This window comes from Musca autumnalis, unplaced genomic scaffold (genome assembly GCF_047663935.1).
Source record: "Musca autumnalis isolate F117 unplaced genomic scaffold, ASM4766393v1 scaffold_1, whole genome shotgun sequence".
NCBI lineage: Eukaryota > Metazoa > Arthropoda > Insecta > Diptera > Muscidae > Musca > Musca autumnalis.
This window is the reverse complement of record NW_027411644.1, coordinates 14,378,478-14,397,058: the sequence shown is the minus strand read 5'-3', so window position 1 is coordinate 14,397,058 and position 18,581 is coordinate 14,378,478. Positions and strand designations below refer to the sequence as shown.

The 18,581-nt window shown below is 35.1% G+C and overlaps 2 long non-coding RNA genes across 2 annotated transcripts in view; one reads left to right on the top strand and one right to left on the bottom strand.

Moving 5' to 3' along the window:
- LOC141394002 (uncharacterized) overlaps positions 1–6,422 on the top strand; it is a 412,830-nt gene extending 406,408 nt beyond the window's left edge. The window contains exon 6 of the long non-coding RNA XR_012410232.1: positions 6,186–6,422. This is a non-coding gene — a long non-coding RNA (uncharacterized lncRNA). The remainder of the gene's footprint in view (positions 1–6,185) is intronic.
- A 1,250-nt stretch (positions 6,423–7,672) lies between these two features.
- The window catches only part of LOC141394013 (uncharacterized), a 215,813-nt gene continuing 204,904 nt past the window's right edge, over positions 7,673–18,581 (bottom strand). Inside the window, exon 5 of the long non-coding RNA XR_012410236.1 lies at positions 7,673–8,606. This is a non-coding gene — a long non-coding RNA (uncharacterized lncRNA). The remainder of the gene's footprint in view (positions 8,607–18,581) is intronic.

Sequence of the window (18,581 nt, the reverse complement as noted above, 5' to 3'; positions counted from 1 at the left end):
AAAGCAATGGTGTCACTTTTGTGGATTTTGTATACAATCTCGTTTCTTTTTTTTTTTTTTTTGCCTCGCTTGTTGAGGTCACTAATGTCGTAAGAAAATGTGTACACATATTCATACATACGTGTCGTTACGTGCCATACCCCCAAGTGGCTAACGTAGCAAAAGCCACGTTTCTATGGCAAACATGGAACAGCGAAGCTGTGGTGACATCAACCAAATCCTTGAGCAATAAAGGATTTAAATAACGCCATTGCCTCGAAGAGTTGTTATTTGCTTAGAAGTTAGCAGCGTGTTTGTGTGGGTGGGTGTGTGTGTGTTTGAATTTTATTTTTATGATTTTGTTTTTTGGGTTGAGGTCATGTGGTGGTGGGTGAAATGACCAGGATTTTGTAACACATTTCCTTTGCCATAAACCCCTTACACGCTCGCCGCTACCCTTGTGTCTTTAACGTTCTACCATCTTTAGCTAAACGTGCTCTTGTTGTTATCATTTTGTCTTATATAAATGCCACACACACATACACCTATACATGCAAATGTTTATAATGATAAAGGATCTTTCTAAACTGTGTGAATGTGTGTGGATGTAAAGGTTTACGGGGAGTGAAAAATAACGACATCAACTTTGTCCATAATAAAGAGAAAATAATTAATTCGCCTGGGCTACAGTAAAGCAAAATTGCTTAAAATCTGCTGAAACAAAGCAGAAAAATTACTTTTTTGAGTTGCAAAGGAATCTCCTGGGAATAAATTGGCTCAATTTTAGTTTTAACTTTTTTTTAGCTAAGACAGATTTTCAAAAGAAATTGGGGATCTGGAGACAGACCATCTCCAGTTTCTATCTATAAATGACTTAAAAATCAGGAGTAGATATTATTATTATTAAGGTCCTGTCGAAAATTCTGCAATTTGAATATTAAATGTCCACTGTACCTTCCATGCTATCTAAAAATACAAACACACACCCAGTAAAATATTGTAACGTTTACATTTGTCGTTATGCTCAACTCCTTATTTCCTGAATTTATAATCCTTGCAATCGTTATACACATTGCTGCTGTGCTCGAGATTCGTTTCACGAACAATAACTTAACAGCATTCATTCACATTATAGGTCCATGTATGTTGGTGTTAGTGAGCAGAATATTGTTCGTGTGTAGCACCATCATTAAGGTTATACGACTACTCGGAGAATATAAAAGGAATTTTTCTGTTCTTTTCGAAATGTACAACACGAAGGACATGCAAATCATCATCATCAAGGCAAACATGTCAAGCAGTTTTAATATCCTTCGTTTTTAGAGAAAACGCTCAGAAAGACCAAAGGGGGCGTTTGTTTTTACTAACACCAACTTTATACTGCCAACCATAATGTATTTTTACTGTCACAAATTCATCAAAAGCAACACTTTATGAGGGTCATTATTCAAACGGAATTTTGAGTGTTGAGGCAGCAGCTATAAACAAAATGCATAAAAATATTAAATTTTTTTCTAGGATTTTTGAGGAACATTTTTAAATAAAGAAAAATATATTGGGATTTCTGAGTGAAATCGGACACATTTTTAAAAAGTGGTTTTTGATTTCCTTTTTTTGCTGTGTTTATGCTGCTCATCAGCCGAAAGTTACAGTATATTTTCAGATTTTGTGTAACCAACGGTTCCAGAGATATCGCGCCTTGAAAAAGTCGAATTCTGTGAAAACTGTATGCAAAGAAATACTCATAACTTCTTTAATATTGGTCCAAAGTAGAAACAAAATTTTATTTTGTATTTTTGTTTTGTTATCAAAACAAATCTTTGTAAATGAAACTTTTTATTTTTTGTTAGTAAATTAACTATGTTTCACACTGGAAAAAAGGAAATAAATTTTAAAAAATTGAGACAAAATAGTAATATTTCGAATCCCACTACCAAATAGGACTTAAAATGTTTGTAATAAATCGTTGTTTAATACATAAAAGTTTCAAGAAATGGGAAAAATACCATCATTGATAACAATTATTTTATAATATTAAATCACGAAAATTTCATCTAAGTCCATTTTTCTATATTTTATTAGATAGCTGATAACACAAAAAAAAAAAAATCCAAAATAAATGATTTTTTCTATTTGGAACAATATTAAGAAAAAGTTATGAGTATTTCTTTGACGAAGGGGATGAAAGATGCCAAGGAACGGACCTGACCGGCTTTAACATGGTAAAGTGCAGGATTTATCTTGGTCCCTCTCTCATCTCAAGTGGTCACTGACCTCCCCGTGGTGTCACCTGGGGAGCTGCCTTTGACACCCGTTAAAGGTAGTTAGCTAACATGTGCCGCGAGTTCACCCATAAGAACGTTAAAAACTTGGGTTTGGGCGTCGGGCTAGTAACATCACCCCAACATCAAACCCCTCTAAAGTTGACGACCCCCCGCAAAGGACCATGATCTGCGAATCTGCACCTGGAATGTTCGCACTCTTTATAGAGATGATGCAGTTTACGCGCTGGCAGATGTACTTGAAAAGTACAAGGCCGGCATTACTGCCATACAGGAAATGCGATGGACTGGGAAAGATGTCACAACAACACCTAAAGGTGACGCACTGTATTATAGCTGCCTTCACACAAAGCATGAGTTTGGTTGCGGTTTTGTAGTTGGTCAGAGGTTAAAACATCTTATCTCCAGCTTCACCCCAGTGAATGAAAGACTTGCTACTATTCGATTAAAAGCAAAATTTTTCAACATCAGCTTTATCTGCGCTCATGCTCCAACCGAAGACAAGGACGAACAGACCAAAGACGTATTCGAGCGCTTAGAAGAAACATATGACCGTTGTCCTGCCCATGACATTAAAATTGTTCTAGGCGATTTTAATGCCAAAATTGGAAAGGAGAATATCTTTGGCCCAACAGTCGGTAAATTCAGTCTCCACAGTGAAACATCTGACAATGGTATGAGGCTGATAGACTTTGCAGCTGCAAAAAACATGGTAGTTAGAAGTACCAGATTTAATCATCTCGATATTCATAAAGGCACCTGGCTGTCTCCAGATCAAAGAACAAGTAATCAAATTGATTATGTTGTGATAGATGGAAGACATTCATCCAGCGTGTTGGATGTGTGTTCGTTCCGAGGAGCAAACATAGACTCGGACCACTACCTTGTTGCAGCAAAGGTACGTACCCGTCTAAATGTTGCAAATAAAGCACGAACAGACACAACGCGGAAGTTGGACATCGATAGGCTGCAAACACAACAGATAGCCACAGCATATTCCAATCAACTAGCCCAATTGTTTAACGCGAGCACTCCTTGTCCCGATAACATAACAACACAATGGCAAAATATTGCCCACTCCATGCAAACAGCTGCAGAATCCATACTTGGATTCCAGAGACCTCCACAAAGGAATTCATGGTATGACCAGGAGTGTCGTGCTGCTATCGAAGAGAAAAATGCGGCATATAGAGCTACTTTACAATCAGTAGCAACGCGTAGCGCACGAGAGAGATATCGGGAGAAAAGGAGAGAAGAGAAACGTCTTTTCCGCAGGAAAAAGGGAGAAGTGGAAAAGCGGGAGTGTGAAAAATTCGAGATGTACAGGAGACAGAACGAAGTCCGAAAATTCTACCAAAGAGTGAAGCATCAAACTGATGGCTTTGGTACAGGCATATCCTCCTGTAGAGACCAACAAGGTAATTTGGTAACTGATACAGATAGCGTGCTCAGGATATGGAAGGAAAATTTCTCCAATCTGCTGGTATCCAATAGTAGCGAAGAAGATGACACCACAGATCCAATTCTAGAAGATGGTATTGAATGTATACCGCCCAGCCAAGATTAGGTAAGGACAGCAATAAACCGGCTGAAGAATAATAAAGCAGCAGGAGCCGATGGCTTACCAGCCGAGCTGTTTAAAACCGGAGGCGACGCGCTGATAAGGTGTATGCATCAGCTAGTTAGCACCATCTGGCAGGAAGAACGCGTACCCGACGATTGGAACCTGAGCATCCTATGTCCCGTCCACAAGAAAGGAGAAAAGACTGTATGCTCCAACTATAGGGGCATAAGTCTTCTCCCTATTGCCTATAAGATAGTGTCAGGGATATTGTGCGAACGACTAAAGCCCATGGTCAACGAAATAATTGGACCATACCAATGTGGCTTTAGACCTGACAAGTCCACCATTGACCAGATATTTACCCTGCGGCAAATCCTAGAGAAGACCCAAGAGATGCAGATGGACACATATCACCTTTTTGTCGATTATAAAGCAGCATTCGACAGTCCCTTCCGATCAAAGGTATTCCATGGAATGTCTTAATTTGGTATCCCCGCAAAGCTCATCCGGCTTTGTAAGATGACTTTAAATGATACTAGTTCCTCAATTTAAATTGGAAAGAACCTCTCCGAAGAATTTTGTACCAAAAGAGGTTTCAGACAAGGAGACAGCCTTTCGTGTGACCTATTCAACATTTTGCTGGAAAAGGTAATACGACATGCAAATGTCAAAAGAAATGACACAATTTACACCAATAGCCACATGTTACTTGCCTATGCTGATGACATAGACATCATGGGACGATCAGTAAAGGAAGTAACTGATACCTTTAGGAAGGTCGAAGCAGAATCGGCGAAAGTGGGTCTGGCGGTAAACGGCGAAAATACCAAATTGATGGTGTCGAGCGGCAAAGCGTCCATAGAGCTCGGACCAACTGTGGAAGTTGGTACCTACAATTTTGAGATAGTTAAAGACTTCGTCTACCTCGGCACTGCCATAAACACAACAAACAACATCAGTTGTGAAATAAGAAGAAGAATTGTATTGGCCAACAGATGCTACTATGGTATAAATAAGCAATTCAAAAACAAAGCCACATCTCGTCAAACAAAAATAACACTATACAAAACGCTGATACTACCCGTGCTAATGTATGGCTCCGAAGCATGGGTACTTGCGCAAGCAGATAAGGCAGTGCTTGGTGTGTTTGAGAGGAAAATTCTTCGAAAGATTTACGGGCCGATTTGCGTTGACGGTGAATATCGACGTCGTATGAACCACGAGCTATATCAGCTATACAAAGACATGAATATAGTTAAACGTATCGAGATACAACGATTGCGTTGGCTAGGCCATATCATGAGAATGAGCGATGATGAGTACATGCCACATGGCGGTGCACGCAGAATCGGCAGGTCTAAGCTTCGATGGAGCATACATGTGGATGAAGAAATGAAAAGGCGCGGTATTCCAAAAAGTCAAGCGAAAAACAGAGAGGAATGGAGATCTTTTCTTAGTTCGGTCTATGGGACAAATGTTCTGTAATGGGCCAACTAAGTAAATAAAATTTTTCTATATTTTATTAGATAGCTGAAAGCACAACAAAAAATTATTAAAAAAGTTATGAGTATTTCTTTGCATATAGTTTTTACAGAATTCGACCTTTTCAAGGCACGATATCTCTGGAACTGTTGGTCAAAAAAAGGGCTTTTTAGGTTTTCACGATTTTGTTTGGAAACTGCAAGCCCTATCGAAATGGGTTCAAAGAAAGTGTCGTAGCAATGAAAATTCTCTACAAGAATGTCCTTTATGATGTTTTCGTAGGTAGTACCATTTTTGAGATATAGAAGTTCAAATTTTGACAATTTACTGACAGTATCGTCGCCTTATAAAACTAGGTCATGACTGCAATTTCCCAACTTAAACTTATATATCTCAAAAATGGTACAACCTAGGAAAAAATTACGAAAACAAATCTTATAGAGAATTTTCAAAGCATTAAGATTTTTTCTAGTCACATTTCAATAAGACTTACCGTTTTCAAACAAATCGTGAAAACCTAACAAAAAAAACCTAAAACGTGACCTGATCTTCAATATCTTACAAATGGTAAAACCTAGTAAAATATCACTGCGGTCAATCTTCTAGAGAATTTTCACATCTAAAACATTTTCTTTAGCCCCATTTCGATAGGACTTTCGGTTTCCAAGCAATGTGAACTTTAACCGTGATTTATTTGAAAAACCGTCCAGCGATTTTTTTGATTTTTCTCATCTATGAACATTGTAGTTTCAGAAACGGCAACAAATATAATATTTAAGGCTTAAACCTTCTCACATTTATATTCTTTACTATTAAAAAAAAAAAAAAAAAAAAAACAAAATAATAATAATGATTTTTTATTTTTTGTTTTATTTTAGGTTATACAAAAATGTATTTGTTTGGACGTTTGCGGAAGCGAATCTTAAAGCGGATAGAAAGCACCAGTACCTAAAACACAATGATCAGCATTATGCAATCATGGTATAAGAAGAATATTTTAATTATTTATTAATCAGTATTTTAATTATGTATTTGTCAATGAAGTGACATTTGTACAGAATAATATGTTTTGTTTAAAAAAAAAATTAAAATATATAAGGTGGCAAAAGAGCAAAGAATTTGTTTTATTTAGGAGTTAGTACCAAATGTAAGTATACTGGCGAACAAATTTATTTTATCTAAAAAAAATATTTTTTAATATCCCAGAAATACCACACTCCACAATTCAGTAATAAGTATTTAAAAAATTGCTTAGATTGTGGTATACTTCACAAGAGTTTTTTTTTTGGTAACATAAATTGTTCAATTTTTCTTGCTGGAAATATCATATTAAATTTCAGATAGGTTATAAAGAATGCCCAGATAATCCTCCTACAAATATTATGCTTGCTCCAGAACCTGTAAGAAACTACTACTTTTTACTACGATAACATTTTTTTTATGATATCGAAAAAATAGTAAAAATTAGTAGATTCTTGCAGTTCTGGAACAGACCAATTATGAAACAATTACTGTGCTAACAGTTCTGCAGTGATAGTCTCTTATAATACAGTTAAAGACTCCCCAGATAGTACTAAAAACTATAGTTAAATATTCCAAACTACTGAACTGATAGTCGTGATATTGTAAGTTTTTGTTTTATTATTGAATACTGCACATTCTCACGTGTCTGCTTATTAAAATTGAATTAATATCTGTCAGATACGTGAAGGACATGTGTTGATTAGGGAAACAACAAATTATTTTGATAATTTGCATTAAAAAATAAAATTGTAATTTTATCGGGGTTCCACTGTAAACAATTTGACATTTTTCTACAGTGGAACCTTTTGGTTATTTTTGGATTTTGCTCCGGAGATCATGTGATGCAATAGATGGCGCTATTTTCATGCAATTACCAGTGCTGCCAACCAAAAAATAGCCAAAATAAAAGTTAATTTGTTTGAGCCTAAAAGTATGTTATACTTTTCAAAATATTTGGCAACACTGGCAAATAGGCGAAAATAACGCCATCTATTGATTCATATGATCTGTTTTGGCGAACACAAAACGAACACCGAGGTTCCACTGTACAAAATCCCCAATTCTTTAACAGTGGAACCCAAATAAAATGAGCATTGTTTTTTTAAATGCAAACAATAGCGCAAATATTTTCGATTTTTGTGGTATTTCGTGTTTCATTCTATACTAATGAGGTGTTGCCAGAGCAACGTTTTTCAAAAGAACATTTTTCTTGCCAAGGTTTGCACGCCTGGCATGTTTCAAAAATTTCGAAAAAATATAATTTTTCGTACATTCTTCTTGCATGAGAAGAAAATCAATATATTTCCATATTCCCTTATTAAACTCCAAATAAAAACAACGATTTTATTTAGTTCTATCTATTATTTATTATTGTCATTTGGATGGATAGATACATTGATTAATGATAAATACTCATACATACAACGCACATTCTACAATCTATCATTAATATTACCGAAAGCTTAGAAAGCTTAAGTTTATTGATTGCATACGATTTGAAAGAATACTATGTACTGTAGAGCTGGCAAAAAAATCGATGGCACTATCAATATCGATTATTTTTTAAAAATTCAATATCGACAGATACTTCTGCCTATCGATATTATCGAATTAAAAACCCCTAACCTAGAATTCATTGAAATAAATAGAAATTTCATTTCACTAAACCTAAAGTGAACGTGACAAAGCAAGACCGCATTCAAACGTACACATTTTTCGGAATATAAACTGAATTTTTGTGTATTTTTATTAAATAAAGACAATTGTTTTTTCTCCTTTATATTTCTGTGAATTACTTGTGCAAAATGTCAACGAAAGCAAAGACATTTCCACAATTTTTATTTCCAAATTAATGGTGATGCCAAATTAACGATAATATCGATATCAATTGATTTTTTGAAATGAAATATCGAAAATATTTAATGTTGGGAATAGAGATAGTTTGCTAGCTCTAATGTACTGCCAAAAATGTTACCGATGTATCCCACTGTAAGAACATAATTCTTTTTATTTTCTCAGGGTACGGAATTGTTATGTGCATTTTCGTTCATATACGTGCAATTTTAAAATGTCTGTCCCTGACCATAATATCCAAATGTTCTGCAGTGGTAAATCCCCTCAGTGTAAGTTTGCCTTAAATTTCCTGAGTATTTCAGAAATGAAAAATTTCTCCACAAGAAGTCTCATAAGACACGACGTTTGGAATCGGCGATGTCCCTTCGGGGCTGTTGTGGAAACAAATATATGTATAGTTTCATTACTATTGGGGGATGTATCTGAAAATAAAGAAAAAACAAAAAATGTTAATTTATATATTGCTCTCATAAAAAGCTCGGAATTTTTTCATTCATGATATCGAAAAAAATTAGTAAAATTAATCAATTCTTGCCGTTTCTGGAACATATTAAATGTTATAAAAATCAGTAGTTAAATTTTGAGTATCAACATTTCAATGCAAAATTTGTTATTTAAAAAAAAATTAACAGTCATTGCAGAAGGGGAAGACTGCATACAAACAATAAACGACAAGGAGAAACAAGAGGTAGCTAGAACAAAATTAGTTTCTCTCATAGACGATCCAATGAAGAAAACAACGATAAACACCACAGACAAATTAATACTTAACACAGTGGGACGGTGCAAAACCTATTTAAAAGAAAACGAAGACATTTTAATTATGAGTGCGGACAAAGGTGGGAAAACGGTGGCTATGGATAAAAACGAATATGTATCCAAAATGTCAGCGATTGTAGGTGACCTTTGCACATATAGAAGACTTCCAAGGGATCCTACATACAACTTACAAACCAAAAATAATTCACTCGTCGATAAACTATTTAAATTAAATATTATTAATGAAATTCAAAAACTCAAACTGACGAACAAAACGGCAGTTGCACCAAGAATCTACGGCTTGCCAAAGATTCATAAAAATGGAATTCCTCTCAGACCGATCTGTTCAACTGTGAACTCTCCCGCAATAGGACTTTGTAGATACATTGTCGACATTTTAAAACATCTTACCAAGGACTCAGTTTACAATGTAAAGGACGCAAAGGAATTCAAAACCAAAATCAAGGACATCAAAATAAGCGATGATGATGTCCTTGTATCATTTGACGTGGTATCGCTGTTCCCCAGTATTCCTGTTAATTTGGCGCTAAACGCGATAGAAGACCAATGGGAAATTATTCGGACGTACACAGCGATACCAAAAGAACTTTTCATGGAGATTTTGACACTGTGTATAAAGGATACACGATATTTTAGTTATGGAGACACAATTTATAAACAAAATAAAGGCATGCCAATGGGATCTCCAGCTTCGCCAGTAGTAGCAGACATCGTCATGGAAAAATTACTTCAAACATCTATAGGAAAAATGCACACCAAGCCTAAAATCTTAATAAAATATGTAGACGATATTTTTACTATAATAAAGAAAAGTGATATTGCGTCTACACTGGTCATCTTAAATGAATATAATCCCCAAATCAAATTCACAATGGTAACAGAGAATAATAACAAACTCCCATACCTGGATTCAGTAGTGATTAGAAGTGGAAATGAGCTGAAAGTTGATTGGTACCAGAAACTCACCGCTTCTGGTAGACTTATCAATTTTACGTCTAAACATCCTCGAAGAACCATTATAAACACAGCGACTGATTTTATAACAAGAATATTGGAGATTAGTGACAGGGAATTTCATGCCAACAACATCATCAAAATTAAAGAAATTCTTCAGAAAAATAACTTTCCTATCAAAACAATCGAAAATTTAGTTGAGCGGGTAACAACCAAAAATGCAATTAGAGAGTCAAATGAGGAAAAGAAAATCTACAAAACAATAACATATACAAAGGGTTTCTCAGAAAGATTAAAACAATCAAAAATATATGACGAACAAAAATATGAACTTGCTTACAGGTCAAACAATACCCTAAGCAGGGTGTTTAGCAGACTCAAGGATAGAGTTAAGGATGAAGACAAATCCAATGTGGTCTACCGCATACCATGCAAAGGTGACAAGTCCAACTTATGTCGTAAGGTATATGTTGGCACTACCAAAACCAAACTTACGACGAGAGTATCAGGCCACAAATCAGACCACAAAGCTGTTAATAAACCCCCAGAACAAAAGACCGCACTTGCAGCCCACTGTGCATTAACACAACACACCCCCGATTCCAATAATATCAAAATATTGACTCAAGAGAGTAACTACCATAAACGCTACACTCTTGAAATGTTACATATCATCAATACTCCCAACGATATCAGATTAAATTACAAAACAGACATAGATAACTGCGCTCAAGTGTACCGACACACTGTGAACAAATACAAACGCGACAAGTTTTAGTTGAAGAAAGTTCTTGGCAGCAAACTTACCACAACTCTCTTTCAAGTAAATCAATTAATAAATAGTTTCATGTAATATTTGTTAAGTTTTAATAATCTTTTGTAGTTCCCTGAAGATGATTGGAGGTTCCAATCGAAATATTGGAAAATAAAGAAATTTAAATCAGAACATCAGATTTTTTTATTTAAAAAGCCTGCAGCCAAACAATCCTTAACCCGCAAAAATTTTACAAACAAGGCAAACGATACCCTCATCAAAAAAAAAATTAGTTTCAGTTTTATTTTTAAGATTTTCATATATGGGAGCAATGCTTGTCTATAAGTTAGTTTCTGATTACTTCCCTTAAGGAGTGACTCCCAGTTGTAAAGCCCAATAAAAGCCATTTTTCATTAATATTTTCCAAGAAAATTACGAAAACTTTTTTGGTAGATTTTGTTTTCATCTGAGAAAGCACATCTTAATCTACTTTATGCATTTTTTTGTGTCAAATGGATATCTAATTTAGCTTTAACTTTAGCTCTGAAACCAACGAATCATATATTTTTGTGGGGTCATTAAGAACATAATGATCTAGTCCTTCATCGATCGATTTATTTAAAAAAATAAATTTTACGGAAATGATGGACAGAACAATTAAAAATGTCGATTTTTAGCTTAAAAAACTGAAGTTTTTCGGTCATAAACCGGCAATAATTTGTTTTAAAATAAAATCGATCGATGAAGGACTACATTTTGATATCCTTGATAATATATGACAGTCGGTTCATTAGTTTTAACGCTAGAATTGACACCGACTTAAGTTTAAGTTTTATTGAGACTTTTTAACAAAATCGAGGTATTTGAAATTTTATAAAGGAGTTACTTAAAACTAGTATGTATTATTTTAAGGACTTATAAAAAGAATTTATTATGTTAAAGTCAGCAGTTAAACAATTATTATATATGTTTACATACATACATATGTTCCCACAACATCCCCGAAGGGGCAAGGGAGACTTCTCTCATATCAATGAGTGCACGCCGATTCATATTAGCTCAATGATATGGGACCTACTTTTTATTGCCGAGTCCGAACGGCGTGTCTTACGACACCACTTTTTAGAGAAGTTTGTCATGGCTTAAATACTCAGGAAATGTCGCCAGCATCACTGAGGGGGAATTTTGCCACCGTTGAACATTTTTTTGATGTTGCTTGGCCTGGTATTCGAACCGCAGACATTCTGAGTGCAAGGCGGACGTGCTAACCATTGCACCACGGCGGCCCAAATTATATACATTATTATATATGTTTACAACAAATAAGAAAACGGCTCTTGGGGTTAACACAACATTGGCACGGATTTCAAAATTTCATTTCGAGAAAAAACGCGTTTTTAGTTTCATTGCTACATACAAAACACAAAAATGTTTCCATTCTAACGCTCACACCTCAGACAATATTGTACCGATCGACTTGAAAATTATACCGCCTATTTTATGTTATTTATAAAAGTACTTTAAAGTAAACCAATAAAAATGTTATCGATTTTCTGAAATTTACAAGTGGGGGTAACCCCTTAACTTACTCTCTCTGTGCGAAAGTCTAAATATTTGATATGTTCCTTAATTTTATTTTTCTTAATTTCCATAAAAAAATCAACTTCCTTCGGTAACAAGGAATTCTAACGTAAATTATTTCATCATGCTGACAAAGTTGTTCCTGTAAATGTTTGTCTGTTTAGCAACAACTACAACATCATTTAATTACATTCATTATGAATAATTCATAAAAAAAACAATGTTGTAGTTGCTGCGGTGCATTCAAAGTTTAATTACAATCTTTTGGTTGAAAGACAAACTTTTGTACACTAAGCAAATAACATTCAACGACGCTAAAGCAAATGAATAACAGTGTTGTCTTTTCATTCGGTTGAAGTTATAGCGGTGAACGCGACTTATAAATGAGTTACATTGGCCACTTAATGTTGATCCCCGGAAGGATATTTAGGCAAAAATAATAAAATTAAAGGCTCGGGAAAATACTATGCGCCCAAAATTAAAAAATAGGTAGTATTTATACGGGTTTTATATGTATCTATTATATTGGAGTTTTACGTATATTTTCTCAAGTATCATCTAACCTTCAATCGCGAATCCTATGTGAAGATTATAATATACACTTCTTCCACAAACATCTCATAAGGAACAAGGGAGAATTCTCTCTCTTGTTGCTAGAAAAGTGTTCCAAAAATAGCAAAATTTGTAGCCAAACTTATGGCAGTGAAAACAAAAATGCCATTCTCTTCTCTTCTCTTTTACTTGACAAGTTTGGCTGATCTAACATCGTTATTGCTTGCATCCGATATGGAGAAATGTTGACATTTCAGCTAGAATTTGTACAATATTTGTAATTTTTCCGTTCCCGCACTTTTACAACAAATTTCAAATAATATCAATATTTGATATATCCTTATTTTGCAAGTAATAATAATAATTTAATTAATTCTCTTTCGAGTTGAGCTGTAAGGCCTTTAGAGATACATTGAAAAATTAGGAGTCTACCGAAGTCCCACGCATCCAACCATTACACTACGTTTCACGGGTGGTAAAGCCGATCTTCAGGTGTATTAGGATGTTGTTGTGGCAGACGAAGGCAAAGCTTGGAAACTGGTATATATATCGGCTTCATTAGATAAATGTAAAAAAATCTTCTGATATAGAAGAGCAATTACTAATGATGTAGGAATAAAACTTACCGTAGTATTTGTGAACATTGAAAAATGGGATTACAAAGCAAGACTATAGGAAAAGTTTGGAGTTTCAATTAACTGACATAATTTCGCATATACATTTATCTAATGAAGCGCGACATATATACCAGTTTCCAAGCTTGGCCTTCGTCTGCCACAACAACATCCTAATACACCTGAAGATCGGCTTTACCACCCGTGAAACGTAGTGTAATGGTTGGATGCGTGGGACTTCGGTAGACTCCTAATTTTTCAATGTATCTCTAAAGGCCTTACAGCTCAACTCGAAAAAGAATTAATTAAATATCACTATAAATGGCCTTCGCCTTAATAAGGCAAAAATAAAAAATAATTTCAGCATGAGCCAGGCTGGGATTCGAACCTGGGTCTCCGACAACTGAGTGTCAAGGTTGCCAGCGTCTTAGCGTTCTAAGCCACCATCAACTTGTCAAAACTTTAGTAGACAATAACTGATGATCAAATCCAAAAAAAAAAATCTTCTGATATAGAAGAGCAATTACTAATGATGTAGGAATAAAACTTACCGTAGTATTTGTGAACATTGAAAAATGGGATTACCAAGCAAGACTATAGGAAAAGTTTGGAGTTTCAATTAACTGACATAATTTCGCATATACATTTATCTAATGAAGCGCGATATATATACCAGTTTCCAAGCTTTGTCTTTGTCTGCCACAACAACATCCTAATACACCTGAAGATCGGCTTTACCACCCGTGAAACGTAGTGTAATGGTTGGATGCGTGGGACTTCGGTAGACTCCTAATTTTTCAATGTATATCTAAAGGCCTTACAGCTCAACTCGAAAGAGAATTAATTAAATATCACTATAAATGGCCTTCGCCTTAATAAGGCAAAAATAAAAAATAATAATAATTGTTCCACAAACATACCAGTCCCATCTGGAGACTTCTCTCATATCAATGAGTGCATCCCGATTCGTATTAGCTCAACGATATGGGACATACTGTTTATTGCCGAATCCGAACGGCGTGTCCTAAGACACCACTTGTAGAAAAGTTCTACAAGGCTGAAATTCTCAGGAAATGTCGCCAACATCACTGAGGGGTATTTTGCCACCGTCGAAAATTTGATGTTGCCTGGTATGGGAATCGAACCCGCGACCATTAGCGTACAAGGCGGGTGTACATACCATTGCACCACGTTGGAAAGTATTACTATCAGACTTAATTTAATTTTACCACACAATTAAAAATGTTTTGTCCTTGTTTTCAATTTTAACATATATGGTCTGTTCCTTTACTTTTGAAAATGGTAAAACCGGCAAAAGTAGTAAAAGTTGTATGAATTGTATGGTGACTGAAGTAAAAAGTGGTAAAACTTGAAGATTCTTGCACGTAAAGGGACAGAGCTATAGTGTTACAGCAGAAGTTTTTTGTTGGAACAGTATCAACAACAGTAAAAAATTTCAACCCTGCTTTTGGCAGAATGAGACATAATATGAAACAAGTAAAAAAGTGTGAGTCGGCTTTGCCGACAGATATATACCCTCAGCCAATGTGAAGTGAAACTTTCACCTACGGACAGATCGGATGTATTTAAGGCAGGCATGACCAAAAAGAGAACGGAGAAAATGTGAATGTATTCAAAATATTGGCAACTTATAACAGTGTGAGTAAGTTTGTATTCACGCAAGCTATAAAACAATAACAAATCAAAACATTTGTTCTCTTTTGTACGCTCTTTCTGTGCATTCGGGTCGTGTACGTGTAAATTGCCGAAAATCATCGGCACCGCCGTGCCAAATGTAACCATGCTTGATTCAATGTCTCTCCAGAATTTTGTGGCTCTTTCTGAACATTTGAACTTGCCGACAAAAATGTGGATTAGGAATTAACTGCACTAAGACACAAATCTTGAACCTTTGTGGGGGGAGGTGCCCTTAGGGAGGACCGATATGGGCCATTTTAGAAGTTAAACTACATTTTGACAAAATTTTAGGAGATCCAAAGTTTGGGCCAAATTGGTTGCCCCATTCAAGTGATATTGTCCTAGCATTTTAGTGACATTTCTTAAATATTGGGGGGAAGTACCGGAAGCTGTGGACCGGTATTGACCCATGAAACTATGTTTGGATATAATATGACGAAGACCAAATGTTGGACCAAATTGGTTGAACAGTTCGAGAGTTATCGTGCTTTCCGACAGCCACATATGGTGACATAGGGATTTTTTACACCTTTCGGGCTGTTTTCCTAAGAAATATACAGAGTGATTATGAATGTAAACTCCCCGTGAGTTTTGTCTTTCTGCCGTTCCAACTTAAAGGAAAAAGTGAGAGAACTCACGGGGAGCTGATATTCATAATTGGACTAATAGACTTGCCCCAGAAAAAACTTTTACAGTCGCAAATCGCTTCAACAAAAATCAAAGTGATTCGAGAGCAGGTCTTAAAGTGAACTTATCCGAAATTGTGTGTGAGAGGTACCAGAAGGAGTAGACAAATATAGTCCATATTCGAACCAGATCTATATCTGGTAGATATATTAGGATGTGCAAAGCATGGATTACATCGGTCACTCCCATCAAGATTTATCGTGCGCACAATTTTTCCGAAGACTTTTGAATTTTTTTTGAATTATGAAGGCCAAATTTTGGACCGAATCGGCAGACCCGTTCGAGATTTATCATTCGTTCCATCCACTACACACGATGTTATAGGGTTTTTTTTTTGCATCTTTCAGGCTATTTTCTCAGGAAGTATGGACTTGCCCCTGATGAAACTTGTTCCGTCGTATGGGGGGCAATGAATACAAGTTGTTGCAACAAAAATCAAAGCGATTCAAGAACAGGTCCTAATCTGAACTTATCCCAAATTTTGTGTGGGAGGTACCCGAAGGAGTTGACCGTTTGAGCCCATTTTAGAACCTCATCTAAGTTTAGTAGTAATTTCACGATGTGCAAAGTATGGGTCAAATCGGTTACTTCCTTCAAGAGTTATAGTGCGCACAAATTTTCCGAACATTTTCGAACTTTTGTGGGGGAGGTACCAGAAGGATTGGACCAATATAGCCCATCTTCGAACTTAAACTAAGTTTGGACAAAATATTACGAAAGCCAACTTTTGGATCGAATTGGTTGATCCGTTCGAGAGTTATCGTGCGCTCCAGCCAGCCAGACAGACAGACAGACGGACGGACATTGCTAGATCGACTCCAAATTGTCTGAAACACATTTCGTCCAAAAATACTTGGGGTCAAAAACCATTATTTCGATGAGGCACATTTTGCCCGTATGGAAGTGTATATACATACCCTCGTTAGCATAAATGCTGAGGGTATAAAAATTGTAATCAGCTGTTAGTCTATACATTATTCTACCATGTGCTGTAAATAGAACATAATACATACTTTTAGGTATTGTTTTTATGCAAAATTATTTAGCTCCCTAAAGTATGCTTTGATATTTGTCAAGACCATGGAAATGCGGTGCTGCCAGACACAAATCTTTCATTCTCTATTAACGAAATGTCGCCAGACCGTACTTTCACGGATTATCTGACCAAAATATGTGATATTTTTAAAGAAAAAAATTTTCAGGGACATTTTATAAGAACATTTCTGAAACGATTATTAGACACGAACTCGTGATTTTTTGTTAATAACTTTTCATTTAATCGTAGATCTTTTAAAAATAGTACTTTAAGGAAGTTCATTGCTATGGGCGCGTTTTTTTTCAGGAATATTTCATTAATCGTAGATTTTTATTTTATTAAATTCAGTTTTGTAGGGAGAAACGTCAATAAAATTTGGAACACCGTCAAAAATCGTCAAAATAGTCAAAAACTAGGTTTGGTTTTGTTTCAATCCAGAAAAACTAAAAGAACTAATGAGAATATGTGACGATATCCACACTCTTGTCTTCTCTCCCTTTCCCCAAAGCAAAATAACTTCAACTACTTCCCACTTAAAAAACTTTTTTTTGAAACTAAGCTGATTTACATTATAAATAAAATAAATTTATAATATAAAAAAAGACTCTCAGAGTTATTTTTGCTGGTATCATCGAACTTTTTTTTATTATAGAGTAATATTACAAATGGCGATATTTTTTAGTAGTGGTTAATTTGGATAACTTTTACACCTAATTTAATTGGTGGTATCAGATCCTATGAGTCTTTCTCTGGATCCAGAAATAAATATCTTTAAGCGAAATTTCGAGTTTGTCTGTAAGAAGACGAAGGAGAGGCTTTCTCTTAATGACTAAGAAATTTGTTTGTCTGACTCTAAGCGTCAAATTTATTTTCCTGATCATTTATTACTCGACAATTTAACGCTATAACTTCATGTAGCGCATAAGACGAACTAATTATAATGATGCAAAAAAAAACGAAAAGAATATAACGTTGATGAACGTTACCAATTTGAAAGACAAAGACAAATACAACAAAAACAAGAAGCTCTAACGACCACAATAACTTCAAGGAGAATGAGCAACACACAGAAATAAAACTTTATTAACGAAAGTTAAATAGGAAAAGTTTTTGATGAAAACAACGACAACTGCAATGTACAAAAAAGAAAAATAAACTAAAAACAGAAGCATAATGAAAAAAATAACAAGAAAAAGATGGTACAGTTGGATATGAAGTGATAATAGAAAGATGTGGTTAGAAATGTTGCTAATTGAAAATTGTTTCGTCCTATCAAAGGTAATTTAAAATTCATACAAAGTTAGGATTTTCTCATTCTAAGTCGTTTTTTTCAAATTCTGTATAAACATGCAGAATTTCATTATCCTTGGAAATCGATGTAGGTATGTATTTGTACTCATTTGCACTCCATGCAACATTGTGCAAAGGCAAATTCTCCAAGGATAATTAAAGAAAATTGTTATAAATTAATTACCATACCCAACCTTATACTGTTTTTGTAAATCAATTTTAGCTTTATTATACCCATTCTCTATTCACTCTTTCGGACCCTTTTCTCGTAATAGCTATCCCATATGTGTACATAGAAAGGAGACACCATCTTTAGTTTGCACTGTACTGTGTCCTGTGTAACCAATCACCTTTTCCCCATCCCTTTGGTTCTACCAAAAATAAACAAACAAAACTAAAACTAAAGTTTTATACAACTACCCGGTTTGAGAATAACCACCACCACAACTTT